This window comes from Pseudorasbora parva, chromosome 22 (assembly GCF_024679245.1).
Source record: "Pseudorasbora parva isolate DD20220531a chromosome 22, ASM2467924v1, whole genome shotgun sequence".
In the NCBI taxonomy this organism is placed as follows: Eukaryota; Metazoa; Chordata; class Actinopteri; order Cypriniformes; family Gobionidae; genus Pseudorasbora; species Pseudorasbora parva.
The window spans coordinates 11052698-11064270 of record NC_090193.1 but is presented as its reverse complement, the minus strand read 5'-3'; the positions used below and the strand labels follow the sequence as shown (position 1 = coordinate 11064270).

The 11573-nt window shown below is 48.0% G+C and overlaps 16 non-coding genes across 16 annotated transcripts; 5 read left to right on the top strand and 11 right to left on the bottom strand.

Annotated features, from left to right (window-relative positions):
• Positions 1–1283: 1283 nt before the first annotated feature.
• Positions 1284–1355, bottom strand: trnae-uuc (transfer RNA glutamic acid (anticodon UUC)). Its single transcript has one exon. It is a non-coding gene; the product is annotated as a tRNA-Glu (tRNA).
• A 474-nt stretch (positions 1356–1829) lies between these two features.
• On the bottom strand, positions 1830–1902 carry trnar-acg (transfer RNA arginine (anticodon ACG)). The gene has a single exon. It is a non-coding gene; the product is annotated as a tRNA-Arg (tRNA).
• Positions 1903–2532: 630 nt separating this feature from the next.
• Positions 2533–2604, top strand: trnae-cuc (transfer RNA glutamic acid (anticodon CUC)). Its single transcript has one exon. It is a non-coding gene; the product is annotated as a tRNA-Glu (tRNA).
• A 1513-nt stretch (positions 2605–4117) lies between these two features.
• On the top strand, positions 4118–4189 carry trnae-cuc (transfer RNA glutamic acid (anticodon CUC)). The gene has a single exon. It is a non-coding gene; the product is annotated as a tRNA-Glu (tRNA).
• A 55-nt stretch (positions 4190–4244) lies between these two features.
• On the bottom strand, positions 4245–4331 carry trnay-gua (transfer RNA tyrosine (anticodon GUA)). Its single transcript is given in 2 exon segments — positions 4245–4280; positions 4295–4331. It is a non-coding gene; the product is annotated as a tRNA-Tyr (tRNA).
• Positions 4332–4454: 123 nt separating this feature from the next.
• trnae-uuc (transfer RNA glutamic acid (anticodon UUC)) lies at positions 4455–4526 on the bottom strand. Its single transcript has one exon. It is a non-coding gene; the product is annotated as a tRNA-Glu (tRNA).
• A 474-nt stretch (positions 4527–5000) lies between these two features.
• Positions 5001–5073, bottom strand: trnar-acg (transfer RNA arginine (anticodon ACG)). The gene has a single exon. It is a non-coding gene; the product is annotated as a tRNA-Arg (tRNA).
• A 630-nt stretch (positions 5074–5703) lies between these two features.
• Positions 5704–5775, top strand: trnae-cuc (transfer RNA glutamic acid (anticodon CUC)). Its single transcript has one exon. It is a non-coding gene; the product is annotated as a tRNA-Glu (tRNA).
• Positions 5776–6040: 265 nt separating this feature from the next.
• Positions 6041–6112, bottom strand: trnae-uuc (transfer RNA glutamic acid (anticodon UUC)). Its single transcript has one exon. It is a non-coding gene; the product is annotated as a tRNA-Glu (tRNA).
• Positions 6113–6359: 247 nt separating this feature from the next.
• On the bottom strand, positions 6360–6432 carry trnar-acg (transfer RNA arginine (anticodon ACG)). Its single transcript has one exon. It is a non-coding gene; the product is annotated as a tRNA-Arg (tRNA).
• Positions 6433–8512: 2080 nt separating this feature from the next.
• Positions 8513–8584, top strand: trnae-cuc (transfer RNA glutamic acid (anticodon CUC)). The gene has a single exon. It is a non-coding gene; the product is annotated as a tRNA-Glu (tRNA).
• A 55-nt stretch (positions 8585–8639) lies between these two features.
• On the bottom strand, positions 8640–8726 carry trnay-gua (transfer RNA tyrosine (anticodon GUA)). Its single transcript is given in 2 exon segments — positions 8640–8675; positions 8690–8726. It is a non-coding gene; the product is annotated as a tRNA-Tyr (tRNA).
• Positions 8727–8849: 123 nt separating this feature from the next.
• Positions 8850–8921, bottom strand: trnae-uuc (transfer RNA glutamic acid (anticodon UUC)). The gene has a single exon. It is a non-coding gene; the product is annotated as a tRNA-Glu (tRNA).
• Positions 8922–10098: 1177 nt separating this feature from the next.
• trnae-cuc (transfer RNA glutamic acid (anticodon CUC)) lies at positions 10099–10170 on the top strand. The gene has a single exon. It is a non-coding gene; the product is annotated as a tRNA-Glu (tRNA).
• A 265-nt stretch (positions 10171–10435) lies between these two features.
• trnae-uuc (transfer RNA glutamic acid (anticodon UUC)) lies at positions 10436–10507 on the bottom strand. Its single transcript has one exon. It is a non-coding gene; the product is annotated as a tRNA-Glu (tRNA).
• A 476-nt stretch (positions 10508–10983) lies between these two features.
• trnar-acg (transfer RNA arginine (anticodon ACG)) lies at positions 10984–11056 on the bottom strand. Its single transcript has one exon. It is a non-coding gene; the product is annotated as a tRNA-Arg (tRNA).
• Between the last annotated feature and the right edge of the window lie 517 nt (positions 11057–11573).

The window sequence follows — 11573 nt, the reverse complement described above, 5'->3', positions numbered from 1 at the left end:
TCAAAATAACTCATACAGGTTTAGAACAGCTTGATGGAAAATAAATGATGACAGATTTTGTTTTAGGGGGAAACTAATCTTTTACTTCCTTTACTCTTTTTGTGTTCATTTCATTTGAGCTAGTTTTGTGTTTCTGGTTCAAAATGACTGCCACATTATAGCAGATTATAAATACATAATAATACATATATAATCACCTAATGTTGTGATTTATTTTTTGTAACCAACAGTACAAGTTTTGAAACTTCTATTTATGGCCTGTATGCTTTGTTGATCTGGGTTTTGGAGTAAAACAACAACAACAACAACAACAACAAAAATGAATAATGTATGGATTATTCTGACTTAAACAAATACTCATATTAAACATATTGTGCTATTTTAACTTTGTCCATCTGATAAATGGGCTTGTATGTGCCTGAACTCAAATAGGCGTAATGTTACACTTGGGCTAAGAACCGAATTCGACCGAAACATACACAATAGGAGGGTAAACTGTTACATGTAATGCCCGTTTAATTTAATTTAGCTAAAAAACAAACGGAAGATATAGGCTACAATAATATTTCATTAGGAAAATATGCGTAATGTTATGTTACACTTGGGCTAAGAACCGAATTCGACCGAAACATACACAATAGGAGGGTAAACTGTTACATTTTATGCCCGTTTAATTTAATTTAGCTAATAAACAAACGGAAGACATAGGCTACACTAGTATTTCATTAAGAAAATATGATCAGCATACCTGAGCGGAATAAACAAGCGAAAGCGTATCGAATGGGCTCATCGACTCTCGTGCGGTGAATGGAGTAACGAAAAATGAACCTCGCCATTTCATTGTACAAGAAAAGATGGAGTTCGTAACGCGGAGATTGGATGGAATGCTCAAAGATGGACTACGCGCGGTGATTGGAGTATGAAAAATGAACCTCGCCATTTCATTGGACAAGCAAAGATGGAGTTCGCAACGCGGAGATTGGATGGAATGCTCAAAGATGGACTACGCGCGGTGATTGGAGTATGAAAAATGGACCTTGCCATTTCATTGGACGGGCAAAAATGGAGTTCGCAATTTAATTGGTTTTTGAAAGATTGAACTCGGCATGCTATTGGATTGATTTTACAGACTTGTGGTTGTCAGGTACCGCCATCAAAGGTATGCAGGGAAAGAGAAGAACCTCAACCTATCAGGTTGCTGCAGCTCCACTGCTGGCTAAAAGCGATTCAGTAATAGACAGAAGCTCTGGCTGTTCGATAAGGGGAGCAAAGACAAGCCAAACGTCCCATACCGGGGGTCGAACCCGGGCCACCTGGGTGAAAACCAGGAATCCTGACCGCTAGACCATATGGGAAAGCCCGCAAATGCCGGTCAGGCTTGTGTGCCATTTTTCATGCGTGTGGCCAGTACAAGGGCAGGGTTATGTTAGGCCCTTTGGCATTCAGTGTGTGACCGTCGCCTTTAAGAATATGGCAATGTTCCGAAGGGATTGTTTACTGAATTCACTTGTACCAGACTCGATGGAGGGAGATGTCATTTGTCTCTCCCAGGGGGTGCAGCTCTCTCCCATTCTTGTGTTCGCATAAAAAGATACTATAAACTGGTCATTAAAGCAAGGGCCCCGTGACAGTGCTTATGCGATGCATTTGAAAGCACGCACGGTATTGTATGGTAGGCGCTATCTAGCTGACAAAACGGCCTATGGTTGGACTGTCAGTTTACAAGAAAAAAAAACTAACCATTCCAATACCAATAGTCAAAAACTATGGGCTAATAAAACAAGCTAATAAAACTGCTGTAGGCTGATAGCGAAGCAAAAGAGGCAGATCGAGCCAGCCAGGAGTCGAACCTAGAATCTTCTGATCCGTAGTCAGACGCGTTATCCATTGCGCCACTGGCCCACCGGTCAGGCGCCCTGGTGTTTACACGCATCTTGGTGGTGTTTGCCTGGAGCGGGGCCTGTAGCAACATCAACTTTTTCTCATGCCATTAACAGGCCTGGAGCCAACGTAAGGAAGCGCTCCGATGAGGGGTCTGCTATGAAAAGCTTGAAGACTGAGGCGTCACATGTTAGGGATCTCTGTCTTCCTGGCGTGGCTAACGTAGCTGGGTAGCAAATTACTTTAAAACAGTGCAAGGCTGGCCGCTCAAAAAGCCAGGCATACCTCAGAGACGACGACACTCTGTGCTATGCGCTCTGTCAACCTGGAGCTCCTTCGCCAGATGCTCTGCAGAAGAAGGGCTGAAAACAAAAAGCGGAGTGAGTCAGGCACCTCTTGGCACTGAGAGCACGGCTGGGCTCTCCTTGTTGTCTTTTGCAAGCTGCTTTGATTGAATTGAAAGTTGCGGTGTTGTTAGGATGTTCTCACGGAGCATGTGACAGTTTCTCAGTGGAAGAACTGTGATCCAGGGTCAGAGACTCTCTCCTCTCCAAGAGGAAAAGGCTAGCCTTAGCGGTTTTGCTTGAGAAATTGCAGCAAAATCTGGTAGAGGCCCACAGGCAGGCTTGAGGAGACAGGCTGAACAGCCCTTCCCTGGTGGTCTAGTGGTTAGGATTCGGCGCTCTCACCGCCGCGGCCCGGGTTCGATTCCCGGTCAGGGAACGTTCCTTTTGCCCTCCAGCACGGCCAAGAAAATGTTTGAGTGTGAAAAGTGACCTCCTTCGAGCCGGAGTCGAACCAGCGACCTAAGGATTGCCAACGTTCCACCTACAGTCCTACGCTCTACCAGCTGAGCTATCGAAGGTATGCAGGGAAAGAGAAGAACCTCAACCTATCAGGTTGCTGCAGCTCCACTGCTGGCTAAAAGCGATTCAGGAATAGACAGAAGCGCTGGCTGTTCGATAAGGGGAGCAAAGACAAGCCAAACTTCCCATACCGGGAGTCGAACCTGGGCCGCCTGGGTGAAAACCAGGAATCCTGACCGCTAGACCATATGGGAAAGCCTGCAAGCGCCGGTCAGGCTTGTGTGCCATTTTTCATGCGTGTGGCCAGTACAAGGGCAGGGTTATGTTAGGCCCTTTGGCATTCAGTGTGTGGCCGTCGCCTTTAAGAATATGGCAATGTTCCGAAGGGATCGTTTACTGAATTCACTTGTACCAGACTCGATGGAGGGAGCTGTCATTTGTCTCTCCCAGGGGGTGCAGCTCTCTCCCATTCTTGTGTTCGCATAAAAAGATACTATAAACTGGTCATTAAAGCAAGGTCCCCGTGACAGTGCTTATGCGATGCATTTGAAAACACGCACGGTATTGTATGGTAGGCGCTATCTAGCTGACAAAACGGCCTATGGTTGGACTGTCAGTTTACAAGAAAAAAAACTAACCATTCCAATACCAATAGTCAAAAACTATGGGCTAATAAAACAAGCTAATAAAACTGCTGTAGGCTGACAGCGAAGCAAAAGAGGCAGATCGAGCAAGCCAGAAGTCGAACCTAGAATCTTCTGATCCGTAGTCAGACGCTTTATCCATTGCACCACTGGCCCACCGGTCAGGCACCCTGGTGTTTACACGCATCTTGGTGGTGTTTGCCTGGAGCGGGGCCTGTCGCAACACCAACTTTTTCTCATGCCATTAACAGGCCTGGAGCCAACGTAAGGAAGCGCTCCGATGAGGGGTCTGCTATGAAAAGCTTGAAGACGGAGGCGTCACATGTTAGGGATCTCTGTCTTCCTGGCGTGGCTAACGTAGCTGGGTAGCAAATTACTTTAAAACAGTGCAAGGCTGGCCGCTCAAAAAGCCAGGCATACCTCAGAGACGACGGCACTCTGTGCTATGCGCTCTGTCAACCTCGAGCTCCTTCGCCAGATGCTTTGCAGAAGAAGGGCTGAAAACAAAAAGTGGAGTGAGTCAGGCACCTCTTGGCACTGAGAGCACGGCTGGGCTCTCCTTGTTGTCTTTTGCAAGCTGCTTTGATTGAATTGCAAGTTGCGGTGTTGTTAGGATGTTCTCACGGAGCATGTGACAGTTTCTCAGTGGAAGAACTGTGATCCAGGGTCAGAGACTCTCTCCTCTCCAAGAGGAAAAGGCTAGCCTTAGCGGTTTTGCTTGAGAAATTGCAGCAAAATCTGGTAGAGGCCCACAGGCAGGCTTGAGGAGACAGGCTGAACAGCCCTTCCCTGGTGGTCTAGTGGTTAGGATTCGGCGCTCTCACCGCCGCGGCCCGGGTTCGATTCCCGGTCAGGGAACGTTCCTTTTGCCTTCCAGCGCGGCCAAGAAAATGTTTGAGTGTGAAAAGTGACCTCCTTCGAGCCGGAGTCGAACCAGCGACCTAAGGATTGCCAACGGTCCACCTACAGTCCTCCGCTCTACCAGCTGAGCTATCGAAGGTATGCAGGGAAAGAGAAGAACCTCAACCTATCAGGTTGCTGCAGCTCCACTGCTGGCTAAAAGCGATTCAGTAATAGACAGAAGCTCTGGCTGTTCGATAAGGGGAGCAAAGACAAGCCAAACTTCCCATACCGGGAGTCGAACCCGGGCCGCCTGGGTGAAAACCAGGAATCCTGACCGCTAGACCATATGGGAAAGCCCGCAAACGCCGGTCAGGCTTGTGTGCCATTTTTCATGCGTGTGGCCAGTACAAGGGCAGGGTTATGTTAGGCCCTTTGGCATTCAGTGTGTGACCGTCGCCTTTAAGAATATGGCAATGTTCCGAAGGGATTGTTTACTGAATTCACTTGTACCAGACTCGATGGAGGGAGATGTCATTTGTCTCTCCCAGGGGGTGCAGCTCTCTCCCATTCTTGTGTTCGCATAAAAAGATACTATAAACTGGTCATTAAAGCAAGGTCCCCGTGACAGTGCTTATGCGATGCATTTGAAAGCACGCACGGTATTGTATGGTAGGCGCTATCTAGCTGACAAAACGGCCTATGGTTGGACTGTCAGTTTACAAGAAAAAAAAACTAACCATTCCAATACCAATAGTCAAAAACTATGGGCTAATAAAACAAGCTAATAAAACTGCTGTAGGCTGATAGCGAAGCAAAAGAGGCAGATCGAGCCAGCCAGGAGTCGAACCTAGAATCTTCTGATCCGTAGTCAGACGCGTTATCCATTGCGCCACTGGCCCACCGGTGAGGCGCCCTGGTGTTTACACGCATCTTGGTGGTGTTTGCCTGGAGCGGGGCCTGTCGCAACATCAACTTTTTCTCATGCCATTAACAGGCCTGGAGCCAACGTAAGGAAGCGCTCCGATGAGGGGTCTGCTATGAAAAGCTTGAAGACGGAGGTGTCACATGTTAGGGATCTCTGTCTTCCTGGCGTGGCTAACGTAGCTGGGTAGCAAATTACTTTAAAACAGTGCAAGGCTGGCCGCTCAAAAAGCCAGGCATACCTCAGAGACGACGACACTCTGTGCTATGCGCTCTGTCAACCTGGAGCTCCTTCGCCAGATGCTCTGCAGAAGAAGGGCTGAAAACAAAAAGCGGAGTGAGTCAGGCACCTCTTGGCACTGAGAGCACGGCTGGGCTCTCCTTGTTGTCTTTTGCAAGCTGCTTTGATTGAATTGCAAGTTGCGATGTTGTTAGGATGTTCTCACAGAGCATGTGACAGTTTCTCAGTGGAAGAACTGTGATCCAGGGTCAGAGACTCTCTCCTCTCCAAGAGGAAAAGGCTAGCCTTAGCGGTTTTGCTTGAGAAATTGCAGCAAAATCTGGTAGAGGCCCACAGGCAGGCTTGAGGAGACAGGCTGAACAGCCCTTCCCTGATGGTCTAGTGGTTAGGATTCGGCGCTCTCACCGCCGCGGCCCGGGTTCGATTCCCGGTCAGGGAACGTTCCTTTTGCCCTCCAGCGCGGCCAAGAAAATGTTTGAGTGTGAAAAGTGACCTCCTTCGAGCCGGAGTTGAACCAGCGACCTAAGGATTGCCAACGTTCCACCTACAGTCCTCCGCTCTACCAGCTGAGCTATCGAAGGTATGCAGGGAAAGAGAAGAACCTCAACCTATCAGGTTGCTGCAGCTCCACTGCTGGCTAAAAGCGATTCAGTAATAGACAGAAGCTCTGGCTGTTCGATAAGGGGAGCAAAGACAAGCCAAACTTCCCATACCGGGAGTCGAACCCGGGCCGCCTGGGTGAAAACCAGGAATCCTGACCGCTAGACCATATGGGAAAGCCCTCAAACGCCGGTCAGGCTTGTGTGCCATTTTTCATGCGTGTGGCCAGTACAAGGGCAGGGTTATGTTAGGCCCTTTGGCATTCAGTGTGCTATCTAGCTGACAAAACGGCCTATGGTTGGACTGTCAGTTTACAAGAAAAAAAAAAACTAACCATTCCAATACCAATAGTCAAAAACTATGGGCTAATAAAACAAACTAATAAAACTGCTGTAGGCTGATAGCGAAGCAAAAGAGGCAGATCGAGCCAGCCAGGAGTCGAACCTAGAATCTTCTGATCCGTAGTCAGACGCGTTATCCATTGCGCCACTGGCCCACCGGTCAGGCGCCCTGGTGTTTACACGCATCTTGGTGGTGTTCGCCTGGAGCGGGGCCTGTCGCAACATCAACTTTTTCTCATGCCATTAACAGGCCTGGAGCCAACGTAAGGAAGCGCTCCGATGAGGGGTCTGCTATGAAAAGCTTGAAGACTGAGGCGTCACATGTTAGGGATCTCTGTCTTCCTGGCGTGGCCAGAGATGGGCATAAATACATGGAAATGTATTTAAAATACAAATACAAAATACTGTGAGGAAAAATGTATTTAAATACAAATACAAAATACTGTGTGGAAAAATGTATTTAAATACAAATACAGTATTTTGTATTTTGAAAATACACCAAATACATGTGAAATTGGCAATTCAGTGAAGGTATCCATATTAGGCTGTAATCTATCTGGGCCTAATGCCAAATGCCAAAAAGCATTTAGATGTGTGCAACTGCTTAGAAACTTTCGTTTTCAATTTGAATTTGAATTTCCTTTAGCGGCAGTTATAATAACACAAATTACGTCAATAACTCATTCGCCCTCACTTCTTTTTCCACTCCAACATTCCAATTATTCCTGCCCTCTAAAAGCTGCACAGATATATGTGCTTACCCCGATAGGCCTATCTATGTAAATGATTTAGAAAAAGTTCCATCGATTCACATTTTATATTTTTGCTACGAATCTACGATATGTATTGTCATATGATATCACTCATCCCTAACATGCAGTAACGTTAATACTTTAAACACATTTGACAAGCTACTTTAATCAACAAGTAGAATTGACCATGACATCCTCACCTTATTCCAACAATTTTGTAAAGTTGCCGATCCAAGGCTGGGTTGTACTAGCCTAGAAATCTAGACGCACCCTAGCGGCAGCAAATCTAATCTGCCACGAGTGCCGTCTAGCAACTCTCAATACACTTCTGAGCTGTAAAAACCAAACTCTGGTCGGGCCAATCACATCGTGTATAGAGTCGGTGGGCGGGGCTTAACATAATGACGGCAGAGTTGCGTTTGCGTGCTTCTAGTAAACACAGACGCTGGCGAACGGCGGTCTTTCGAATCAGCTTTGGCTGTGACTCTGGAAGACTTGAGTTAAGCTTTTCTCTGAGAAAAGAACAAAGAACGGCACTGAAGTCATTCTTAAAAAGGGAAGATGTGTTCGGAATTTTGCTGACCGGATACAGCGAATGTTTAATCTATCAATGAGCTCCGCTTCACGTTGCTCTGGATGGTTGTAGCGCTATCCTATCGCGTGCAGAGGGAGTTTGAAAGACAACCGTTTATCCCGCCCCTCGGATTGAACTGTCTATGGTGAGTTTCCAGACCAAACATCTTGATGTGGGTCTGGCTTGTCAGGCTAGGGTTGTACAGCTGCGGCTCACCTGAATGAATGTTGGGGGGAGGGGTGTCTGGTCTGAACTAGTAGATGCATGAAAACAGCTCCTGATAAAGAGGTTGCCTGGCTCAAAGTATTTTGAGTATTTTGAAAATACAAAAATACTCATCTTAAATGTATTTAAATACAAATTACATTCGATTTTTTCCAAAGGCTTTAAAATACAAAATACAAAATAGTATTTTGTATTTCAAATACGTATTTTAAATACATGTATTTGAAATACTGCCCATCCCTGGGCGTGGCTAACGTAGCTGGGTAGCAAATTACTTTAAAACAGTGCAAGGCTGGCCGCTCAAAAAGCCAGGCATACCTCAGAGACGACGACACTCTGTGCTATGCGCTCTGTCAACCTGGAGCTCCTTCGCCAGATGCTCTGCAGAAGAAGGGCTGAAAACAAAAAGCGGAGTGAGTCAGGCACCTCTTGGCACTGAGAGCACGGCTGGGCTCTCCTTGTTGTCTTTTGCAAGCTGCTTTGATTGAATTGAAAGTTGCGGTGTTGTTAGGATGTTCTCACGGAGCATGTGACAGTTTCTCAGTGGAAGAACTGTGATCCAGGGTCAGAGACTCTCTCCTCTCCAAGAGGAAAAGGCTAGCCTTAGCGGTTTTGCTTGAGAAATTGCAGCAAAATCTGGTAGAGGCCCACAGGCAGGCTTGAGGAGACAGGCTGAACAGCCCTTCCCTGGTGGTCTAGTGGTTAGGATTCGGCGCTCTCACCGCCGCGGCCCGGGTTCGATTCCCGGTCAGGGAACGTTCCTTTTGCCCTCCAGCACGGCCAAGAAAATGTTTGAGTGTGAAAAGTGACCTCCTTCGAGCCGGAGTCGAACCAGCGACCTAAGGATTGCCAACGTTCCACCTACAGTCCTCCGCTCTACCAGCTGAGCTATCGAAGGTATGCAGGGAAAGAGAAGAACCTCAACCTATCAGGTTGCTGCAGCTCCACTGCTGGCTAAAAGCGATTCAGTAATAGACAGAAGCTCTGGCTGTTCGATAAGGGGAGCAAAGACAAGCCAAACTTCCCATACCGGGAGTCGAACCCGGGCCGCCTGGGTGAAAACCAGGAATCCTGACCGCTAGACCATATGGGAAAGCCCACGAACGCCGGTCAGGCTTGTGTGCCATTTTTCATGCGTGTGGCCAGAACAAGGGCAGGGTTATGTTAGGCCCTTTGGCATTCAGTGTGTGACCGTCGCCTTTAAGAATATGGCAATGTTCCGAAGGGATTGTTTACTGAATTCACTTGTACCAGACTCGATGGAGGGAGATGTCATTTGTCTCTCCCAGGGGGTGCAGCTCTCTCCCATTCTTGTGTTCGCATAAAAAGATACTATAAACTGGTCATTAAAGCAAGGTCCCCGTGACAGTGCTTATGCGATGCATTTGAAAGCACGCACGGTATTGTATGGTAGGCGCTATCTAGCTGACAAAACGGCCTATGGTTGGACTGTCAGTTTACAAGAAAAAAAAACTAACCATTCCAATACCAATAGTCAAAAACTATGGGCTAATAAAACAAGCTAATAAAACTGCTGTAGGCTGATAGCGAAGCAAAAGAGGCAGATCGAGCCAGCCAGGAGTCGAACCTAGAATCTTCTGAACCGTAGTCAGACGCGTTATCAATGGCGCCACTGGCCCACCGATGAGGCGCCCTGGTGTTTACACGCATCTTGGTGGTGTTTGCCTGGAGCGGGGCCTGTCGCAACATCAACTTTTTCTCATGCCATTAACAGGCCTGGAGCCAACGTAAGGAAGCGCTCCAAAGAGGGGTCTGCTATGAAAAGCTTGAAGACGGAGGCGTCACATGTTAGGGATCTCTGTCTTCCTGGCGTGGCTAACGTAGCTGGGTAGCAAATTACTTTAAAACAGTGCAAGGCTGGCCGCTCAAAAAGCCAGGCATACCTCAGAGACGACGACACTCTGTGCTATGCGCTCTGTCAACCTGGAGCTCCTTCGCCAGATGCTCTGCAGAAGAAGGGCTGAAAACAAAAAGCGGAGTGAGTCAGGCACCTCTTGGCACTGAGAGCACGGCTGGGCTCTCCTTGTTGTCTTTTGCAAGCTGCTTTGATTGAATTGCAAGTTGCGATGTTGTTAGGATGTTCTCACAGAGCATGTGACAGTTTCTCAGTGGAAGAACTGTGATCCAGGGTCAGAGACTCTCTCCTCTCCAAGAGGAAAAGGCTAGCCTTAGCGGTTTTGCTTGAGAAATTGCAGCAAAATCTGGTAGAGGCCCACAGGCAGGCTTGAGGAGACAGGCTGAACAGCCCTTCCCTGGTGGTCTAGTGGTTAGGATTCGGCGCTCTCACCGCCGCGGCCCGGGTTCGATTCCCGGTCAGGGAACGTTCCTTTTGCCCTCCAGCGCGGCCAAGAAAATGTTTGAGTGTGAAAAGTGACCTCCTTCGAGCCGGAGTTGAACCAGCGACCTAAGGATTGCCAACGTTCCACCTACAGTCCTCCGCTCTACCAGCTGAGCTATCGAAGGTATGCAGGGAAAGAGAAGAACCTCAACCTATCAGGTTGCTGCAGCTCCACTGCTGGCTAAAAGCGATTCAGTAATAGACAGAAGCTCTGGCTGTTCGATAAGGGGAGCAAAGACAAGCCAAACTTCCCATACCGGGAGTCGAACCCGGGCCGCCTGGGTGAAAACCAGGAATCCTGACCGCTAGACCATATGGGAAAGGCCGCAAACGCCGGTCAGGCTTGTGTGCCATTTTTCATGCGTGTGGCCAGTACAAGGGCAGGGTTATGTTAGGCCCTTTGGCATTCAGTGTGTGACCGTCGCCTTTAAGAATATGGCAATGTTCCGAAGGGATTGTTTACTGAATTCACTTGTACCAGACTCGATGGAGGGAGATGTCATTTGTCTCTCCCAGGGGGTGCAGCTCTCTCCCATTCTTGTGTTCGCATAAAAAGATACTATAAACTGGTCATTAAAGCAAGGTCCCCGTGACAGTGCTTATGCGATGCATTTGAAAGCACGCACGGTATTGTATGGTAGGTGCTATCTAGCTGACAAAACGGCCTATGGTTGGACTGTCAGTTTACAAGAAAAAAAAAAACTAACCATTCCAATACCAATAGTCAAAAACTATGGGCTAATAAAACAAGCTAATAAAACTGCTGTAGGCTGATAGCGAAGCAAAAGAGGCAGATCGAGCCAGCCAGGAGTCGAACCTAGAATCTTCTGATCCGTAGTCAGACGCGTTATCCATTGCGCCACTGGCCCACCGGTCAGGCGCCCTGGTGTTTACACGCATCTTGGTGGTGTTCGCCTGGAGCGGGGCCTGTCGCAACATCAACTTTTTCTCATGCCATTAACAGGCCTGGAGCCAACGTAAGGAAGCGCTCCGATGAGGGGTCTGCTATGAAAAGCTTGAAGACTGAGGCGTCACATGTTAGGGATCTCTGTCTTCCTGGCGTGGCTAACGTAGCTGGGTAGCAAATTACTTTAAAACAGTGCAAGGCTGGCCGCTCAAAAAGCCAGGCATACCTCAGAGACGACGACACTCTGTGCTATGCGCTCTGTCAACCTGGAGCTCCTTCGCCAGATGCTCTGCAGAAGAAGGGCTGAAAACAAAAAGCGGAGTGAGTCAGGCACCTCTTGGCACTGAGAGCACGGCTGGGCTCTCCTTGTTGTCTTTTGCAAGCTGCTTTGATTGAATTGAAAGTTGCGGTGTTGTTAGGATGTTCTCACGGAGCATGTGACAGTTTCTCAGTGGAAGAACTGTGATCCAGGGTCAGAG